Source organism: Glycine soja, unplaced genomic scaffold (genome assembly GCF_004193775.1).
Source record: "Glycine soja cultivar W05 unplaced genomic scaffold, ASM419377v2 tig00104511_1_pilon_84547_1256723, whole genome shotgun sequence".
Classification (NCBI taxonomy): domain Eukaryota; kingdom Viridiplantae; phylum Streptophyta; class Magnoliopsida; order Fabales; family Fabaceae; genus Glycine; species Glycine soja.
This window is the reverse complement of record NW_021144441.1, coordinates 1,123,207-1,128,802: the sequence shown is the minus strand read 5'-3', so window position 1 is coordinate 1,128,802 and position 5,596 is coordinate 1,123,207. Positions and strand designations below refer to the sequence as shown.

Sequence of the window (5,596 nt, the reverse complement as noted above, 5' to 3'; positions counted from 1 at the left end):
TTGATTCGGGTACGGCCTCGATCAAATTTGGCGCCGTTGCCAGGGAGCAGTGTCCAAAGGTTCATAATAACTAGCTGGTGTTGTGTATTTAATTCTTTCGTGTTTTATATTTAATTGTTAGTATTGTGTTAGCATGTGTGTTAGTGTTGTTTAGTGTCCTGGTATTTTGTTTAGTGTGTGTTCTGTTTCAGCTTTCCTATTAAGCGCTTCCCCTATTTCAGTTTTGGGTGTTTTGCTGTGAATAGTGTTTTGGGACGGACTTAGCGACCACTTTTGCTTGCGGCAAAACAGAGTAGTAGTGGAAATCAAGTAGAGACGGATTTTAGCGACCACCCATGCTGAATTATTTGAGATTTTTTGTTTTAGTAGCTAGGGTTGTTATTTTTGGCTGAATTTTTTTGTGGTAACTTCTTTTAATCTATATATTGTGGGAAAAATAGCTAGAGCCTTTAGTTTGGTCAGATTTGAAAGTTCCAAAAAAGTAGCAAATTTTGTGTTTGTCAAAACTTCAAACGGCCATAACTTTTGCTCCGGTTATCAGAATCACAATTATTATATATGTATTTGGGGTAGAAAAAAATTTCCTACGCCTTGGCAGCCAACCTAAGGCCGGCTGAGGTCTTCATCGTTCAAAAATAGTGATTCTGTCAAAAGTTTTTTATTTTTCAAGTTTTATTCACTTATTTTTCTTAAACTACCATTTTTAGCTTCCATAGTTAGACTTTGAATTTTTGCCTGAAATTTTTTGTGCTATCTTCTCATCATTTTATAAGGTAGCTCACAAAATTTCAAGTCATTTGGATATCATTTGAGGGTAGTTGTAGTTCAAACCTGCACCTTTATTTACATGACAAAGCAACTAGTTGTGCATGCTGAATGTAGTGTATGACTAGAGGCAATCCATCTGACTTACAACCCTTTGATCCTGAGATAGATAGGACATTTCATAGATTAGTTAGGCATCATTTTATACCTTTCGATCATCTTGAGCATTCCATTACTGGTGAATCTGTGCATTCTGTTATTGGTGATTTTGAACATCCTGATTTTGAGCATTATAATTTTGAGCATTCTGATTCTGAGCATTCTGATTTTGAACATTCTGAGAACATGGTACAACCTCCACCCCGTGAGAGGACTCTAAGGGAAATGGCTGCACCTGATTTCGCCTACGAAAGCTTGTGCATCCAATACCCTGATGAGGATGTCCCATATGTTCTTAAAACTGGACTGATTCATTTGCTTCCAAAGTTTCATGGCATTGTAGGTGAAGACCCGCACAAACATTTGAAGGAATTTCATATTGTCTGCTCCACCATGAAACCCCCAGATGTCCAAGAGGACCATATATTTTTGAAGGCTTTCCCTCATTCTTTAGAGGGAGTGGCAAAGGACTGGCTATATTACCTTGCTCCAAGGTCCATCACGAGATGGGATGACCTTAAGAGAGTATTCTTAGAAATATTTTCCCCTGCTTCTAGGACCACAGCCATCAGGAAGGATATCTCAGCTATTAGACAACTCAGTGGAGAGAGCTTGTATGAATACTGGGAGAGATTTAAAAAACTATGTGCCAGTTGCCCTCACCATCAAATTTTAGAGCAGCTGCTTCTCCAATATTTTTATGAAGGACTTAGTAATATGGAGAGAAGTATGATAGATGCTGCCAGTGGTGGAGCCCTTGGAGACATGACTCCTGCTGAAGCCAGAAATTTAATTGAGAAGATGGCTTCCAACTCCCAGCAATTTAGCGCCAGAAATGATGCTATAGCCATTAGAGGAGTGCATGAGGTAGCTACAAACTCAGCTGCATCATCTGAAACTAAGAAGCTTGAAGGCAAACTGGATGCATTGGTTAACTTGGTAACCCAGCTGGCCTTGAACCAAAAATCTGTACCTGTCGCAAGGGTCTGCGGTTTGTGCTCCTCTGCTGACCACCATACAGACCTTTGCCCTTCCATGCAGCAACCTGGAGCAATTGAGCAGCCCGAAGCTTATGTTGCAAATATTTTCAATAGACCTCCTCAACCTCAGCAGCAAAATCAACCACAGCAGAACAATTATGACCTCTCCAGCAACAGATACAACCCTGGATGGAGGAATCACCCTAATCTCAGATGGTCTAGCCCTCAGCAACAACAACAACAGCCTGCTCCTTCATTCCAAAATGTTGCTGGCCCAAGCAGACCATACATTCCTCCACCAATCCAACAACAGCAACAGCCCCAGAAATAGCCAACAGTTGAGGCCCCTCCACAACCTTCCCTCGAAGAACTTGTGAGGCAAATGACTATGCAGAACATGCAGTTTCAACAAGAGACCAGAGCTTCCATTCAGAGCTTGACTAATCAGATGGGACAATTAGCTACACAATTGAATCAACAACAGTCCCAGAATTCTGACAAGCTACCTTCTCAAGCTGTCCAAAATCCCAAAAATGTCAGTGCCATTTCATTGAGGTCAGGAAAGCAGTGTCAAGGACCTCAACCCATAGCACCTTCCTCATCTGCAAATGAACCTGCCAAACTTCACTCTACTCCAGAAAAAGGTGATGACAAAAATTTACCTAACAATTTCTGTGCAGGTGAATCTTCTTCCACTGGTAATTCTGATTTGCAGAAGCAGCACATTCCCCCTCTTCCATTCCCTCCAAGAGCAGTTTCCAACAAAAAAAATGGAAGAGGTAGAGAAAGAGATCTTGGAAACATTCAGAAAAGTAGAGGTAAACATACCTCTGCTGGATGCAATTAAGCAAATTCCAAGATATGCCAAATTCTTGAAGGAGCTGTGCACTAATAAGAGGGAGCTTAAAGGAAGTGAACGAATTAGCATGGGCAGAAATGTCTCCGCATTGATTGGTAAATCTATTCCCCAAATTCTTGAAAAATGTAAAGATCCAGGTACATTCAGCATACCTTGTATTATAAGGAATAGTAAGTTCGAGAATGCCATGCTAGATTTAGGAGCTTCTGTTAGTTTTATGCCTCTGTCTATTTTTAATTCTCTATCTCTAGGTCCCTTGGAGTCAACTGATGTGGTAATTCATTTAGCTAATAGAAGTGTTGCCTACCCTGTTGGTTTCATAGAAGATGTCTTAGTTAGAGTTGGTGAACTGATTTTCCCTGTTGATTTTTATATTTTGAATATGGAAGATGGATTTTCTCAAGGATCAGTTCCCATCATTCTAGGCATACCCTTTATGAAAACTGCTAGAATTAAGATAGATGTTTATGCAGGCACACTATCCATGGAGTTTGGTGATATAACTGTTCATTTTAATATTTTGGATGCTATGAAATACCCATCTGAAGATCTTTTTGTATTTCGTGCTGAAATAATTGACCATGTTGTTGATGAATACATGACTGATCTTTACTCTAATCTGCATGCCTCTCACTCTTCATGCATTGAGTCTGAAATTGTACTTGATCATATGTCTGAATTTGATGCTGAGAGTGAATCTGAAAGTGATATTGATTGCATGTCTGGTGATGGTGTTTTACCCCTTGAGATTGATTTTCTAAAGTTAGATAGGACTAACCATGTTTCAGGAAGTACACATACCTCTGACTTTCTTTATGAGGTACAGGCTGAGAAACCATCTCCTTCTACCACTATCCAGCCGACCACACCAGAACTGAAGCCTCTGCCATCAAATTTAAAATACGTTTACCTGGATGATAGCAAAAGTTTTCCAGTGATTATATCTGCCTCCCTTGCTGATGAGCAAGAGGAGAAGTTGTTGTCTGTTCTCAAGAAGCATAAGAAGGCTATAGGCTGGACCTTGGCGGACATTCCTGGTATTAGCCCATCCACATGTATGCATCGAATAAATTTAGAGGATGAAGCTAAACCAGTAAGACAGCCATAGAGAAGACTCAACCCGGTGATTCTTGATGTAGTGAAGAAGGAGATAACCAAGCTTTTGCAAGCTGGAATCATCTATCCTATCTCCGACAGTCAATGGGTGAGTCCCGTCCAGGTAGTCCCGAAGAAGACCGGCCTCACAGTGATCAAAAATGAGAAGGAGGAACTGATTCCTACTCGAGTGCAGAACAGTTGGAGAATCTGCATTGACTATAGGAGGCTGAACCAGGTTACCAAAAAGGACCATTTTCCCCTGCCATTCATTGACCAGATGCTTGAACGCCTGGCAGGTAAATCTCACTACTGTTTCCTTGATGGTTTTTCTGGTTATATGCAAATTACTATTGCTCCTGAGGATCAGGAAAAGACCACATTCACTTGCCCCTTCGGCACTTTTGCCTATAGGAGGATGCCTTTCGGCCTGTGCAATGCCCCTGGTACCTTCCAGCGGTGCATGATTAGTATTTTCAGTGACTTCTTAGAAAATTGCATAGAGGTGTTCATGGATGATTTCACTGTGTATGGATCCTCTTTTGATGGTTGTTTGAATAGTTTGGAAAAAGTTTTGAATAGATGCATTGAAACTAACCTTGTTCTAAATTTTGAAAAATGTCATTTTATGGTTGAGCAAGGTATAGTTTTAGGCCACATTATTTCCAATAAGGGTATTGAAGTAGATCCTGCAAAAATTTCTGTTATTTCACAATTGCCTTACCCTTCGTGTGTGCAAGAGGTGCGATCTTTTCTTGGTCATGCAGGATTCTACAGGCGCTTTATAAGGGATTTTAACAAAGTAGCCCTTCCACTGTCCAACTTGTTGCAAAAGGAAGTGGAGTTTGACTTTAATGACAGATGCAAAGAGGCTTTTGATTGCCTCAAAAGAGCGCTGACTACCACCCCCATCACCCATGCACCCGATTGGACAGCCCCTTTTGAGCTTATGTGTGATGCATCAAATTATGCATTGGGGGCTGTCCTTGCTCAAAGAATCGATAAATTGCCCAGGGTGATATATTATGCTTCTAGGACTTTAGATGCTGCCCCAGCGAATTATACTACTACTGAGAAAGAGCTTCTAGCCATAGTTTTTGCTCTTGAAAAATTTCGATCTTATTTGCTTGGTACTCGCATTATTGTTTATACTGACCATGCAGCTCTAAAGTACTTGTTGAAGAAGGCTAATTCTAAGCCTAGGTTGATCCGATCGATGCTCTGGCTTCAAGAGTTTGACTTGGAGATCTGTGATAGGAGCAAAGCACAAAATTTAGTTGCTGATCATTTGAGTCGGATCGAACGTGTATCGGATGCGAATTCACCCATTCGGGATGATTTCCCGGATGATCATTTGTATATACTGTATAGTATTTCTGACTCCCTTTCTACTCCCTGGTTTGCTAATATTGTCAATTATTTGGTTGCTTCTATTTTTCCTCCCTTAGCATCTAAGGCTCAAAAAGATAAAATTAAAAGTGATGCTAAGCATTTTATTTGGGATGACCCCTACTTGTGGAAATTGTGCAGTGATCAGGTCATTAGACGATGCATTCCAGATCATGAGACTGACTCAGTCCTGCAGTTCTGTTATTCTTCCGCACCAGGAGGTCATCTGGGTGTTCAAAGGACAGCTCGCAAAGTGCTTGATTGTGGTTTTTATTGGCCCACCATTTTAAAGATGCATGGAAGATCTGCAGCACTTGTGAGCAGTGTCAGAGAGCAGGAAATACACTTA

At 40.8% G+C, this 5,596-nt stretch overlaps 1 non-coding gene across 1 annotated transcript; it reads right to left on the bottom strand.

The window, feature by feature from the left end:
• Nucleotides 1–1,488: 1,488 nt before the first annotated feature.
• Nucleotides 1,489–1,595, bottom strand: LOC114404584. The gene has a single exon (XR_003665041.1). It is a non-coding gene; the product is annotated as a small nucleolar RNA R71 (small nucleolar RNA).
• Between the last annotated feature and the right edge of the window lie 4,001 nt (nucleotides 1,596–5,596).